This window comes from Sorghum bicolor, chromosome 1, assembly GCF_000003195.3.
Source record: "Sorghum bicolor cultivar BTx623 chromosome 1, Sorghum_bicolor_NCBIv3, whole genome shotgun sequence".
NCBI classification, from domain to species: domain Eukaryota; kingdom Viridiplantae; phylum Streptophyta; class Magnoliopsida; order Poales; family Poaceae; genus Sorghum; species Sorghum bicolor.
Genome location: NC_012870.2, coordinates 76427936 through 76443399, shown reverse-complemented (window position 1 = coordinate 76443399; position 15464 = coordinate 76427936). Strand labels below are relative to the sequence as shown.

Here is a 15464-nt window from a genome sequence, read left to right as displayed (position 1 = left end):
AGTGTGTATCTTTGACACCATCTGCTGTGCATAAGCATAACAACTGAACTAGAATCCAACAATTACCCAAAAAACCACTTTTTAGAGAATCACCGGAGCATTATATTAGCCATGAGCAAGGTTTTAGTCATCATCTATGGTAGCTCGCAACACCGGTGCCTACCTAGCGTGTTGATCGTCCGCTTTTTTTGTTACCCAAAAAAGACTATAGGATCCAACAAGTTAAGAAAGAGTACTTAGAGCCAGTTCTAGTGCTAGTTACTAGTTGAGGCTAAAAAGTAGTCTTTTAACTAGAGTTGGCTATGTACTTGAATAAGAACTAGTTGAAGGTTTGGCTAGAAAGTTATCCCACCTATATTAGCACTCCTGTTTGGGTACGCTAGGACTAATTTTTAGCAAGTTAACAATTTGTCCCTTATAATGTCATGAATTTACCAATTCACAATTTAGACTTTTTTTGTTCAAAGCACGTAGTCAAGTACTTACACAAGGCCAGCTTCTCCAAACAGTAAATGCATGTAATACTTGCGTCGAAGCCCTCACTACTATAAGAATGAAGACAGAGGCGGTTGAATTTCCACCCATCTATATAGTCTCTATTAGGTCCAACCAACCTAGTTGTCTTTAGAAATATATTTTCAAAGGCCGTTGAAAATGTATTTACAGAGGTGGCTAAAATTGTATTTGTAGAGGCAACTGATGAAAATGTATTTGAGATCCTTGACTTGAAACCAATGGAAAGAGGCCACTTGTCACCACAAGCAACTCGACTGAGAGTAAGCTACTTCATGCATTTCTGCTCTCACCTCTCAAGTTGAATGCCTTGGATCTTCTTAATAGTACAACCAAAGAAAAAACGAGAAGACATAATGCACAATACTAATGTCCCCATGATCGCAGTCTTCATTTGCTCTAATGTGTCCTTAGCCTCACGTTCATCTCTTGTCTCATACACAATAGACACCAAGTCTTATTTACATGATATAATTAATATTCTATTCATTTTGTTAGCATGATGTAATTAGACCCATGTTAGTGAATGTGATTAGGCCCATGCGGTAGGCTTGTACGCCACCATAGCTGCCTATATGTAATCCTCTGTACTCATACAAGGAACACGATCAATCATTCACAACTTACATGGTATCAAAGAGCGGTTACGATCCGCTAATTCCGCTTCCGCAACCCTAACTCGCGCGCGCCGCCGAGCTGCTCGCCGTTCCCTGGCCGCCGTTCACCACGCCCAGAACGTCGCCGACCCGCTCGCCGCGTCCTCGATTGCCCCGACCCCTGGTCCGGTCGCTGATCCACCCTCGCGTCGCGATCTCGCGTGCGCAGCCACCCCGCCGTCGCGCGATCTCGCGTGCGCGGCCACCCCGTCCCGTCGCGGTCTCCCGCGCGCGGACGTCCAGCCGCCTCGCGCTCTCACGTGTGCGGCCGCCCCGCCGTCTCCATGGCGGGAGATGACTCCGAGACTGCCGCAGCGGCGGACAAAGAAGCCGAAGCTCGCCGCCTCGCCGAGGAACGCGCCGAAGCTGCGCGCCGTGCCGAGGAGGCACGCCTCCGCGCCGATGCCCTGGACAAGTACGAGGCCAGCCATGAGGCTGTCTGGGCGCAGGCCACTGCTGTCGTCAACGTCAAAGTGATGATCCCCATCATCCTCGACAAGGCCACCGGCACGTACACCAAGTGGCGCGGCTTGTTTCTCACTGTGCTCGGCAAGTATGCCCTGGCACCGCACGTCCTCGACGACGAAGGCCTCCCTGACCGTCCCGTATGGGTCCAGGTGGACTGCGTCGTGCTGTCTTGGATCTTCGGCACCGTCTCCAGCGATCTCCAACAGTCGCTCATGATCCGGCAACGCCGCGCGCGTGAGGCGTGGTGCTATCTCGAGGATGAATTCCTTGGCCAGAAGGAGTCACGTGCCCTCCTCCTGGAGACGCAATTCCGCAACCTCCGTCATGACTCCATGACGGTCACCGACTACTGCCGCAAACTGGAGACCATGGCTGCCTCTCTTGCCGAGTTCGGTGATCCTATTGGTGACCGCCAGCTGGTGCTCACCCTTCTTTGCGGGCTCAACGGCAAGTTCCGCCACATGGTGTCTATCCTCAAGATGCATCGCCCGTTTCCGTCCTTCGCCGACGCTCGCACACATTTGCTACTTGAGGAGATCGACATCGACGCTCGCCCACCGTCTCCGCCTCCGGCCCTCATCGCCAACACGCCGCCGGCGCCTGCTGCTCCACGCCAAGGGGCCGCGGCGCCCTCTGCTCATGCCCGTCCTCCCAGCCACCAGCAAGGCGCTCAGCCTGGTGGTCAGCAAGGTGGTCAGCGCAGCCGTCGGCGCGGCAGGGGCGGGCGCGGCTAGGGTCCGGGCCACCAGCACCAGCAGCAGACACCGCCTCAGCCTGGCCTGAGTCGTGCGCCTCCTGGCTTCACACACCCCTGGGCTGGCACCCTGCAGATGTGGCCGTACGGCTGCCAGCCGCCCCCACCGCCGGCGTTCACCACCAGCACCCCTCAGTATGGTGCCCCCTTCAGTGGCACACCCAGCGGCGGTATCGGGCCCTACGGCAGAGGTCCCAACGTCATGTTCTACGGCGCCGGCGCCGGCGCTGGCTACCCCTACGGCTACGGGGGCAGCATGCCCTCGACATCGGCGTTCCAGGGAACGCCGTATCACTCGGTCCCTTGGAACCCCACGCACGGCGGCGCTTGGAACCAGGAGTCCTTGGTGCAGAACTTCAACATGATGGCACTCAACCCTCCGGCTCAGGCGGAGTGGTACGCCGACTCTGGTGCTGGATCACACATGTCTGCGGACGCTGGTATACTCTCCACCACCTCCCCGCCCAATTTATCCACACCTTCATCTATCATTGTGGGCAATGGCGCTTTACTTCCTGTCACATCACAGCCATCGGATCCCGTATTTTTTCTTTTCCACATCGTAATCTAGTTCTTAATAATGTTTTGGTCTCTCCACATATCATTAAGAACTTGATTTCCATTTGTCGCTTCACCATCGACAATAATTGTTCTATTGAATTTCATCCGTTTGGTCTTTCTGTGAAGGATTTACAAACCAGGAACGTGATCGCCAGGTGCAATAGCTCTGGCGACCTCTACCCGTTCTTCCCACCAGCCACCAGCGCCACTGCACTCCTCGCTGCACCCACCTCCCTATGGCACCGTCGTCTCGGTCACCTTGGGCGTGAAGCATTGTCCCACCTCATTAGTTCCAGTGCTATTTCCTGTAATAAAGATGACACCCATCATCTCTGTCATGCTTGTCAACTCAGTCGCCATACTCGACTCGCGTTCAATATTTCCACCTCTCGAGCTACAAACAATTTTGATTTAATACACTGTGATCTTTGGACATCTCCTATTGTCAGTGTGTTTGGATATAAATATTATTTGGTCATTTTAGATGATTGTTCACACTACATTTGGACTTTTTCGCTTCGCATCAAGTCTGACACTTTTTCCACCATTGCCAATTTTTTTGCTCACGTCCGCACGCAGTTTGGCACCACCATTAAGAGCGTCCAGTGCGACAACGGCCGTGAATTCGATAATTCCATGGCCCGCACGTTCTTCCTCTCTCATGGTGTTGCACTCCGCATGTCGTGCCCCTACACGTCACAGCAAAACGGCAAGGCCGAACGCTCGATTCGCACCATTAACAACATCTTGCGTTCTCTGTTATTTCAGGCAAGCCTTCCTCCGGTCTACTGGGTTGAGGCACTTCACACCGCCACATATCTGGTCAACCGGCTCCCCACCAAAACGCTCGCCTCCTCCTCCACCCCATTTTTTCATCTCTACTCTACTCAACCATCTTATGAACACCTCAAAGTTTTTGGCTGTGCCTGCTATCCCAACATGTCATCCACCGCACCCCACAAACTTGCACCTCGTTCATCCCTATGTGTCTTCCTCGCCTACTCCTCGGAGCACAAAGGTTATCGGTGTCTCGAGTTAGAGTCGAATCGCATCATCACCTCCCAACATGTCGTCTTTGATGAATCCTTCTTTCCTTTCGTCGACATGTCCACCACCCCCATGGCATCCTCCGCCTTGGATTTTCTTGTTGATGATGATGAGCTAACCGCTCCACTTCCTGGAGCAAAATTCGTGCATGCAGGTACACCCGCAGCCACGTCGCCGCGCGCCGGTCCTTCGTCCCCAGCGCCGCAGACGCCAGCCACCGGGCCGCTAGCGCAGCAGGCTCACGGCTCCCCTGTCGCTGGGCCGCAGCTGGGCGGGCCACCTGGTGGCTCGCCTACTGAACCGCTGGCGACCAGTCTGTCCCCGGCCGGCGCTGCTGCCCCTGTACGTCACGTACAGGTTGCTGCCAGTAGCGCCGCGGCCACGGGCCGCACACTGGCCACGAGGCCGGTCTCCATCGCTCCAGTCGACAACGCGCATTCTATGCGCACCCGAGGCAAAGCTGGCATTGCACAACCTGTGGATCGTCTCAACCTCCACGTTGTGCCTATGTCGCCGCTCCCGCGCTCCGTTCGTGACGCCCTGTCAGATCCCAATTGGCGCTCAGCTATGCAGGCTGAATTTGACGCCTTGATTGCCAACGACACCTGGAGCTTGCTTCCTCGCCCTCCTGGCGTCAATGTGGTAACCGGCAAATGGATTTTTCGACACAAACTGCATGCAGACGGGTCTCTTGATCGGTACAAGGCTCGTTGGGTTCTTCGGGGATTTACACAGCGTCCTGGCCTAGACTATGATGAGACTTTCAGCCCAGTTGTCAAGCCAGCGACAGTTCGTGTTATTCTCTCTTTGGCTCTCTCTCAGGATTGGCCTATTCATCAGTTGGACGTCAAGAATGCCTTCTTACACGGCACCCTCGCCGAGACAGTATATTGTGTGCAGCCCACCGGGTTCGTGGACTCCTCTGGTCCGGGTTTGGTATGTCGCCTCAACAAATCCCTGTATGGCCTGAAGCAGGCTCCTCGTGCATGGCATCACAGGTTTGCTTCATATTTGTCCTCCATTGGCTTTGTTGAAACCAAGTCCGACAGCTCACTGTTCATCTACCGCCGAGGATCTGACACCGCATATTTGCTGCTGTACGTCGACGACATTGTCCTTACCGCCTCCTCTGCCCAGTTCCTACACCAGGTGATTGCGGCACTTCAGCGTGAGTTTGCTATGACCGACATGGGACAGCTTCATCATTTTTTGGGCACCTCTGTGACACGTTCTACTAAGGGTATGTTTCTCTCCCAACAGCAGTACACTTTGGACATTTTGGAGCGCGTCGGGATGAGTGCGTGCAAACCGTGCAGCACGCCTATTGATCTCCATTCCAAATTATCCGAAGATGGACCCCCTGTTGGTGACGCCACTCAGTACCGCAGTTTAGCAGGAGCTCTACAGTACTTGACTTTCACTTGTCCATACATTGCGTTTGCCGTCCAGCAGATTTGCCTCTACATGCATGATCCTCGAGAGCCTCACCTTGCAACCCTCAAGCGTATCTTGCGCTACTTGCAGGGCACTACGACACTTGGATTGACTATGTGCCGCTCTTCCCCCACAGAGCTCGTTGTCTACACCGACGCTGATTGGGCTGGTTGTCCCGACACCCGACGGTCGACTTCCGGTTACGCAGTCTTTCTCGGAGACAACCTTGTGTCATGGTCTTCCAAGCGACACCACACAGTCTCCCGGTCTAGCGCGGAGGATGAATACCGTGCTGTGGCGAATGGCGTCGCAGAAGCTACTTGGCTACGTCAGTTGCTCCTTGAGCTTCAGCGCCCTCCTCGCCGTGCCACTCTGGTCTATTGTGATAATGTCAGTGCTGTCTATCTCTCCAGCAATCCAGTGCAGCATCAGCGGACGAAGCACGTTGAGATCGATCTCCACTTTGTTCGAGAGAAGGTTGCCCTCGGTCACGTTCGGGTTACTCATGTTCCTACAACATCATAGTACGCCGACGTCTTCACCAAGGGGCTTCCTACTTCTTTGTTTCAAGAGTTTCGGTCCAGCCTGACCATTAGCGATGCTCCCGATTAGACTGAGGGGGAGTGTTAGCATGATGTAATTAGGCCCATGTTAGTGAATGTGATTAGGCCTATGCGGTAGGCTTGTACGCCACCCTAGCTGCCTATATGTAATCCTCTCCACTCATACAAGGAACACGATCAATCATTCACAACTTACACATTTCAAATTATATAGTTCAGTTAAAGTTTTGTTCTAAGTTAATTTCTTGGAAAAAAAGGTTATGATCCATATATAAGTTCAGATGAATGCACAGTTAAGATATATTTCATTTCTTTTATGAATTATCAAGACATATTTCTTTAAGAGAGTAACAAAACTAACTTGATATATTGTAGATGTACGCTGATGTATGTTTCTCAATCAATCCAAAGCTATCCAAAGATAGAAATTTAAGTTTGGACAAATTTAGAATGAAGTACAATTAATTTGTAATGAAAGGAGTATAGTGTGTTGGAGACACATATTCTTTTACCAAGTGAGCGGGTCCCATCTGTCATCCTCTATTTTTACCAAGTGAGAATAGTAACTTATTGGAGACACATCCTTTTTTTCTTTTGCTAAACAAATTAGCAACTTGCTATAACTCCAGATTTGACAAGTGAATTTTACCAAGTTGTTGGAGATGCTCTAATTGATGTCTTAATAGAGCGGCAACCAGCTAGCTAGCACCTTAGCTGTCTAATGTCGTGGGGCTAGCTGAACCCGGTTGATTATGCCAATCTCAATAGAGGTTTCATCTTAGTTTTTAGCACACTTATATTTTGAAAACTATGCAAAAGACCCATGACACTTTTATCATCTCTCTTCATCAATATAGTATTATGTTAGCATATTTAATATCCATAAAACTCTATAAAATTCCCATTAAGATTAGCCTTTAGTAGCCTGTTCGCATATAGACTTTGCTTAATTAATTATATTTCGTCGTGCGATCAAGCGGTACCTGTAATGGCCAAAGCTTCAGGCATATATATACTATATGCTATTGTTTTTTTCTTATTAATGGATATGTCACAAGCTCGCCCTTGTGCTGAGGTTGTTGTATGGTTTTAGTTCGGTTTTCAAAATTAACCAGCTGAAAGATTTTGCCTCGTTTTCCCTAAAAATGAGGTTGTTGCTGATATATCAAAACTATTCAGGTGGGGATTCTTGCCCCCAGGTGACAGTTAAAAAAATACATTATGAATTTAAATAGCGAGCAGAATAGATGGACCTAAGTCTTGAAAAATCTCACTCTTATTGGCTCTGGAATACTCAAAACTACATATATAAAAGAATTAAAGAATAATAATGTGTGAGAGAGGCAGTGACCACTCTGTGCGATTTTGCACGGAGTTAATTAACCTCTTAATACAAAATAATCTCGAACAACTAGCTTGCTAGCTACCTTGCTTGCTACTACAAACCTAAGAGACACTATATGCACAGGTCTATTGACGCCTATATAACCAATATATATACACATAAAAAAAAAACAGAATCAATGGATCGGAGCATGCATGCATGCAGTTGATGATCAACTGATGGAGTCGATCAGGAGCTTGCCGGCCGGCCAGCTAGCTAGCTAGTTTATCGATCAGGGGCACGATCCGTTGGGAGCTTGGCAGTTGTGGTCGTTGCCGCCCGGAAGCATCTGCATGATCATCCCCAGCCAGCCGCCGTCGTCTGCTGTCGCTACCGCCGCCGGCGCCTCCATCAGCAACGGCCTCGCAGCGACCATCACGTTGCAGCACTGCATCAGCACGACGGCCACCAGCACCGCCCTCGCCATTGCCGTCGTCGCTGCTGCCATACTTATCCGATCAAGTTCTGCGCTGTCGTATAGCCTTTGAGAGCTACGTAGGCAGGCTGCTAGCAGAGAACAACTGGTGATTGCAGACGACGATGAGTACTCTAATAAGAGTTTTTGCTTCGATCAGTATGTACGTTCGCGTCGATGGGACGATCGGTATACGATCTTGAATGGTTTGTTGGGAGAGAAGATGCATGAGTTCCTTTTATAGCTTCGTTACGCAAAGGTTTAAACGCGTGCCGCCGACCGGGTCTATTCTTCGCGCCCTATACTTTTATAAGCATTTCAATTTGATTTCCCGGTCGAGGATGACTCTGAACGTATGCGCAGGGGGGCGCTTTGGTTACGCGATTTTCAGCACTCGGTCAAGTTGAATTTCAATTCACAAGGTTGAAAATCCACTCATGCATACTAACCGATCCAAAAAAAAGTCCCAGGTTCGCTCTCGCTCCGGCCAGGACTAAAACTTACTCCACGTACGTTAAGCGTGCCAGAGATAAAATGAACTAGGGCCCCAGTTTGGGTACAAGCTAGAGCTAATTGCTACTCTCTGCATTCACAACTGAACTAGGATCCAGCAAAAAATTTAGGAAGAATAACGACATTGTAGCTAGCTAGTTCAAAGGAATTTACCAATTCAAAATTAGACGTTTCATTTGTTCAAAGCACGTAGTCAGGCACTAAGATAGAGGTACGACTTACATGCGGCCAGCTTCTCCAAACAGTTTTTTCTTAATACGCAGAAGATCTGCATATTATTATATTAAGAAGAAAGAGTTTACAGCTTCTCCAAACAGTAGACGCATGCTGCTTGCGTTGAAGATTTACTAGCTGCTCTCTCTCAAAAAAAGGAACATTGATTCTAAGAAAGAACTTTACTAGCTAGCTCCCTCCATCTTCAAAAATAAGAGATTTAGTTGTTCTAAATTAAGGCATCTTAATTTTGATGAAATTTGTGGAAAAGAACAATAATAATATTTACAACATCAAGTCTCATTTAGATGAATTATAAAATTTAAGTTCATCATTGACCTCTTTGCACTAGTGCACAAATGGTTTTTAGACAGTATCAAAATCTATTCTTTAGGGACAGGTTTCGAAACCACCCATATACCACAAAGTTAAAAATGGAAATTTTGTGGGGACGTTCATGCAGCCGGCCTTGGAAATTGAAAAATGATTGTCATCAAAGGGACTGTGCTATTTTTTTTCCCAGAAACTGCCAAAAAAAATTACATCAAAGAAAATAGGACTGTTGTACCTCACGTCAGCCCTCCCTACCACCATGCCACAAGTCCTTTATAACCAAATATAAGATACTATATATCTTTTTGTGTTAAATTCTATGAATCTTGTATTGAATATATATATTTCGGCCCTAAACATATCAAATAGAAAAAACTTTCAAATAAAAAGTTTTAAATTTCGTTGAGCACGACAACTTTGAAATAGGATGTGTCTCTGTCTTGGTGGTAATGAGGTAAATTTCAATTTCGTCTTCTTGGGAATTTAATGTATATTTAGGACCATAAATGATCTCAAATTTAAAAAAAATGTCGACTAAAAAGGTTTGAATTTTGTTGAGAAAGCTAAAAAAAGGTTTTTAAAAAGTTTTTTTTAAAAAAAAGAGATTCTTAGTTATTCTAAGTTAAAGTACTCTAGGTCTAGCCAAGTTTATATATGAGTAAAAAGGAGAAAAATATGTTCTGATGACCAGCGAATTGTCTTGAGAAGTACGTAAAAAGAGAAGAAAGTGTCTTAATTTTCACAGGCGGTAGCTCCATGAGTCTGAAGAATTGACTCGGCAAAAGTGTCAGCGTTGTGGCTATGCAGTTCAGGTCAATATATACGTGTTTAAACATATTTTATTTACCAAGTACGTACTCTCTACTCTAGGACGGTGTGCAATCTGCACAGTAAAAGGAATTCAGTGATGCATATATTGATATATAGTACTAGCTAGTACACAATACACATGATTTGCATGACGGACTGGCTCCACACACGTAATCTTGAGTAGGAGTATTGTTCGTACGTGAGTATAAGTGACGGTAACAACCTGGTATCAACCTATCCGCGCTGTTAACGTTCGTCTAATGCTGTGGGGCCAGTATGCACACGTAGGTAGGTCGCTCGCACATATTGACCTTTCCTTATTTGTTGATCGAGTCCAAGCGTACCTACGTAAAAGGTCAAAGTGCGTGTCAAACAGTATTAGTTACGGCTTATACTAGATCAACATGCATGCTGCTGTGTTTAAATATAAACGGTTGAATTTGATCTCTCTTTTTTTTTTACCAGTACGTCAAGGTTACTACTGTTAGTTCTTGGTTCTTTCCGCGAGGACGACGACAAGTACGTTGGACTGCATTACATGCATATATATATATATATGTTCGTGATTCTCCGGTGATTCACTATTCAGTTGGTGGTTTGGCGCCATTGGTCAAATTACTTGAAAGTGTATGTAAAAAAATGTTTTTCCTGCCTACCAAAAGGTAGTCTGATTAACATGCATATATGCTGCTGTGTTTAAATATAAACGGTTGAATTTGGTCTTTCAGTCCAAAATATATATTTTTTACCAGTACGTCAAGGTTACTACTGTTAATTCTTGGTTCTTTCCGCGAGGACGACGACAAGTACGTTGTCCATATATATGTTCGTGATTCTCCGGTGATTCGTTATTCAGTTGGTGGTTTGGCGCCACTGGTCAAAATACTTGAAAATTGTATGTAAAAAAATGTTTTTCCTGCCTACAAAGGTAGTCTGATTATTAGGCACACTTATAATTAAATAATGGTCAATGGGGAGTCAGGATATTTAATTAGTAAATTTCATTTGAAACGCAGATACTGATATTTAATTACCAATGTATACATACACATCACTCCATCAATTACCCATACGAATAGATATATGCACAATAATATTTAACATCTCCGAGAGATTGAACAAAAAAATTAACTGTAAATAGGCATTCTTATAAGGACTGGTTCAATCGCGAGGAAAATAATTAACGGACTTGATTGTAATGAATATGGCAGTCTCATTTTATTTGGAACCCAGAATAATCACACGAAAAGAACAATGTGTGAGAGATATAAGACTCCATGTATTTTTGCATTGAATTAATAGTAACAATTACAATTTCGGAACAACTAGCTAGCTAGCTAGCTATCTTTCAGAAAGAACGAATGAAATGTCCTTTACGCAACAACTACACATACGCATGTACAGGTTAGTTGACCGTTACTATCAACAGAATTGATCAAAAATAGACCGACGACCCGTCATGCTGCGAGCCGGCCGCCGGCTGGGCTGAGCGGCGGCCCTGATCGAACGATGGGCATGCATGCCGCAGTTCATCGAGGCGCCGCCGCCGCCCCGGCCGGCCGGCCGGCTAGTTACGTTTACGGGTGGCCAGGACGCGAGCTGCTTGCCGGCTAGCTAGTTTATCTTATCAGCGGCACGATCCGTTGGGAGCTTGGCAGCCGGTGTTGTTGCCGCCCGGCCCGCGTAGCACCTGCATGATCATCCTCAGCCAGCCGCCGTCTGCTGTCGTCGCCGCTACCGCCGGTGCTTCCAGCAACGGCCTCGCCGCCACGATCACGTTGCAGCACTGCATCAGCACGACGGCCACCAGTACTGCCCTCATTGCCATCGTCATCGTCATCGGCGCCGCCGCGGCCATATATATATCTCAGATCAGTACCTTGTGACCGATATGATGCGATTACACACGCACGATGAGCAGCTAAATGTAGCCTTGTAGAAAAGCTAGACGAGATGGAGCTATAGCTAGCAATGTGATAGATCGCAGATGATCGAGAGGAAAGGTTACGTCTTGTAATGGTTGCTGGAAGTTGGAAGGAGAGAGACAAAGGTGGTGGCCTTTTATATAGCTCTCCTCACGCCGCCAAGAAAGCTGTGACAGCGCCACAGTGGACCGGGTCTATTCTTCGGCTTGTACTGATTCCTTCTCATAAGTCATCTCAGAGGTCCCAGCTGATTAGTTAAACGCAAGCACCATACTACTCGGTTTCCGGGGCTCGGTCCTGTTCTATTTCAGCTCACAAGGGTTGAAAATCAACCAAAGATCAAAGCCAAGTGCATTACTAATAAGACAACGATTTTGAAGTAGTATTTCCATGTGTCTAGGTTATTATACATTACATATATGTATTCCTGGTCTCGATAAAAATACTGTTGGCTGATAGAAAAAATACGACTTATAAGACAAGTGAACGAGCTCTAGTCACAATGACAGTCAAAGAGGGACAAAATGTGATAATATTCAGTGGTTGTTTTTAAAGCAACTATTTTGAACTTATGTTACAAGTTATTGTTTATATGTAATTATGTACTGAGTTTGATTATTTAAAATGACATGAGTGGATTTGCATTGAATTTTGTAAAATAAAAAATGCTTTTCCATAAATGTTTCTAAAAGGCATTATAGAATTGTGTTTTGAAGACATCTTGTCTTTTCAAAAGAGTTTCCTTCTCGATTCTCACAAGGCACGCTCGGAAAACGTAAATTCTAGAAATTCACATAAAAATTAGAAAGATTGGCCATCAATTCAACAAACTCTAATCACCAATAATAATAGTAATAGTCACTACATCTAAACTACCCACCTATATACTTCTTCCACTATAATAAATATCATTATATAAATTGATTAATAGCTATTAGATGGAAACTGTGTTTTCTAAATGTTACCCACTCGATCACCTTTTGTCATCATTATAAAAAAAATCATAAAGTGACTTTTCTAAATATACATATAATTACTTAACATTGGTAATAATTAATAACATTAGATTCAAATTGTGCTTTCGATGTGTTTACCTACGCCTCTACCTCTGCCACTAAAAAAATATAAATAACATAAATCAACCTCCTTATAGATAGGTTAGTTATTGTTATATATTGTGTTTGCAAGGAACGAAGAAGGAGGTGAATGAATAATATCATTAGTTGTAAACTAAATAAAGAGCTAGCTAGCATGGTCAGTGCTCCATTTGTTAGACCGAAGGATAGATAGGCCTCGCTCTCATCCCTCGTACGTACATACTCCCATATATCATACACACACATTGTTTGAATTCTCGTGTTGACTTCTTGTTCTGCCACCGAGAATTCAATTTGGTCGAATTCAACGTGTAGTAGTAGCTAGTCGCCGCGGACTCATTGATCGGTTCTATCTCCTCGTCTCTCTCTCTCCGCATCTCGGCCCGCCGCCCGCCCCGCGCGCGCGGTTACACTGACAACTCCATCTCGTCGATGCATGTATTGCACCAAGCCACCACCAATAGAGAACACACACGTATGGTCATGCATGCATGGTCATGGTCACCACGTACGTACGGCCGGGTATATGGCAGCCGGCAGCCCCCTGGGCCGGACTGGGAGTTGTACGTGACAACGACTGACAAATCCATCGGAACAGGTCTTTGTCACTCACTATTCCGTGTGTGCTACTCCATGCACTTGCATGCGGTCCTTGTTCCTTGAGAGACAAGTAGTGTGGCTACGCGTGTATTCATTCTGTACGTCCCAAATTATATATTTTAAGTCTGTGCACCCTCTCTGTCTCAAAATGTTGATGTTTTTTTTATTGACTTGGTTGATTAAGAGGGTGTTTGATTGGGTGCTCGATCGGGTCCATTCCAATTCATTCCTAAAAAGTCTACGTCCTTCTATTTAGGCGTATATACGTAATTTTTGCGTGCCAGATGTTCGCATGAATTCTCTCCGCGCCTACTGTACATATGGACTGATTCAACACTCATTCTTAGCATGAATTAGATTGAATTGAATTGAATTCATATTCTACTAATACTACATACTAGACTTCCAGTTGGGTCGGATTCAATGGCCGGCCGGGTCGTGCGCGGCGTACGTACGTACTGCGATTCAGCAAATTAATTTCATCTCACGAACCAGTTATGCTCGATATATAATCTCACAGTCCAAATATGACTTGCAGCATTTCAGCAGGCCGACCCCTGCTTTTGCTTGCTATCAAATGTACTCCTTCCATACCTATAAAGAAAGTCGTTTAGAACAACGACACGGTCTCCAAAGCGTAACTTTGACTCCTTGTTTTTTATAAAAAAATATTTATTAAAAGTGACATATGTATATTTTTATGAAAGTATTCAGATAAATCTATTAATATGTTTTTCATATTTCCAAACGCAACAATTTAAAAATTATTTATGATTTATATTTATAATGTTTGATCTAAATTTTATTCAAAACGGGTATATAGGAGTGCTCTCTTTCAGACAACTTTGGCGTCGTCCAAAGTAGTCCAAGTAGTGTGTACAAGTATGCTCCGAGAAAGCGGTGGCGGCTGGGCCTCGGCGCGACAAAACTGGGCGGCGGTCTCGGTCAGCCGGAACTCAAGACCAACACAAATTGGTTCAAAAAAAAAAAGACCAACACAACGGACGGCACAAAAGCTTTGCTAGTCATAGGCACTACTTGTGGGAGTTCTGGCATGGTCTGGTCGATCTGCATGCTGGCTCATACCCTTTCCATAGCAAGTGCTTTTAACCGCAATTTGAAGCAAGAAGCGATTTAATTGAGTAAATTTTACCAATTTCGGTTGCGAAATTAAAAAAAATACTGTTGGAGTACATAAAAAATAGCTTCAAGATTTATTTAATTCAATTTAATTAAAATGGGCCAAGCCCAATTAAAATCCAACGTTAGCCCTCATCACCGGGCGGTGAGTTTGTCGTCAATGAGTTTGGCCGATCGTGATCTGTGGACAGGTCGAGTTCATGCGGTGTTGATCGGGTCACGTCCATCAACTAGAGAACACAGGGGTGCATAAATTGGCTACTGATGGTGTTAAGTGGGCCAGAATTGACCTTTTGACCCCTAGACGAGATAGGCAAGTGTGCAGAGTTCAGCTTTGATATTTTCCATGCATGTGCAGATTATTTGACATACAAAATATGTTTAATATAATTGAATAGCAAGTCTGTGCAGTATATAACTTCAAGAGATGGACTGAAAAAAGTGTTAGATTTTATATATGGGCTAGACCCTCAAGCCCGCTATAAGAAAATTTTAATAAATCTCTAGGGCTCATTGTCTGTATTCCCTAATGGACTTATGTTTTTAAGCCGCGAGTAGAAATCAATAGAACTTGTGACATAAATTAGTACCATATTACTAATTGATGTGAAGATAGAGGATTGTTATTTCATATATATGTACCAACGCCTAGTAGGATAGGCATACTAGAACTACGTACGGGAGCACTGTATTTAGGAACTCCTAAGGTAAGCAAAAATATTATTATTTTTATTTACTCTATCTATTGCCTTGCCAGCATGCTAGTCTATTCTATTTGGGTAAAATTTCCTAACCACTATATTATGATTTATTTTACATAGCATTCTATTATGATTTGTTTATTTATATTCTAGAGCCAGCCATTTTTCTTTGAAAAGGTAAGCCAACCAATTTTAGCCCAGGGGTGTAATAAGCAAACACACCCTAATTTCTTTTCCAAAACCGGAAAATTTTGTTTGGTACCGATGAAAAACCAGAAAAATTTGTTTGCTACCGATGAAGGCTCAAACTTTTGTCTGCACTTGGGGTACCGATGAA

The 15464-nt window shown here is 45.2% G+C and overlaps 1 pseudogene; it reads left to right on the top strand.

Annotated features, from left to right (window-relative positions):
• On the top strand, positions 1454-4228 carry LOC110432716 (annotated as a pseudogene).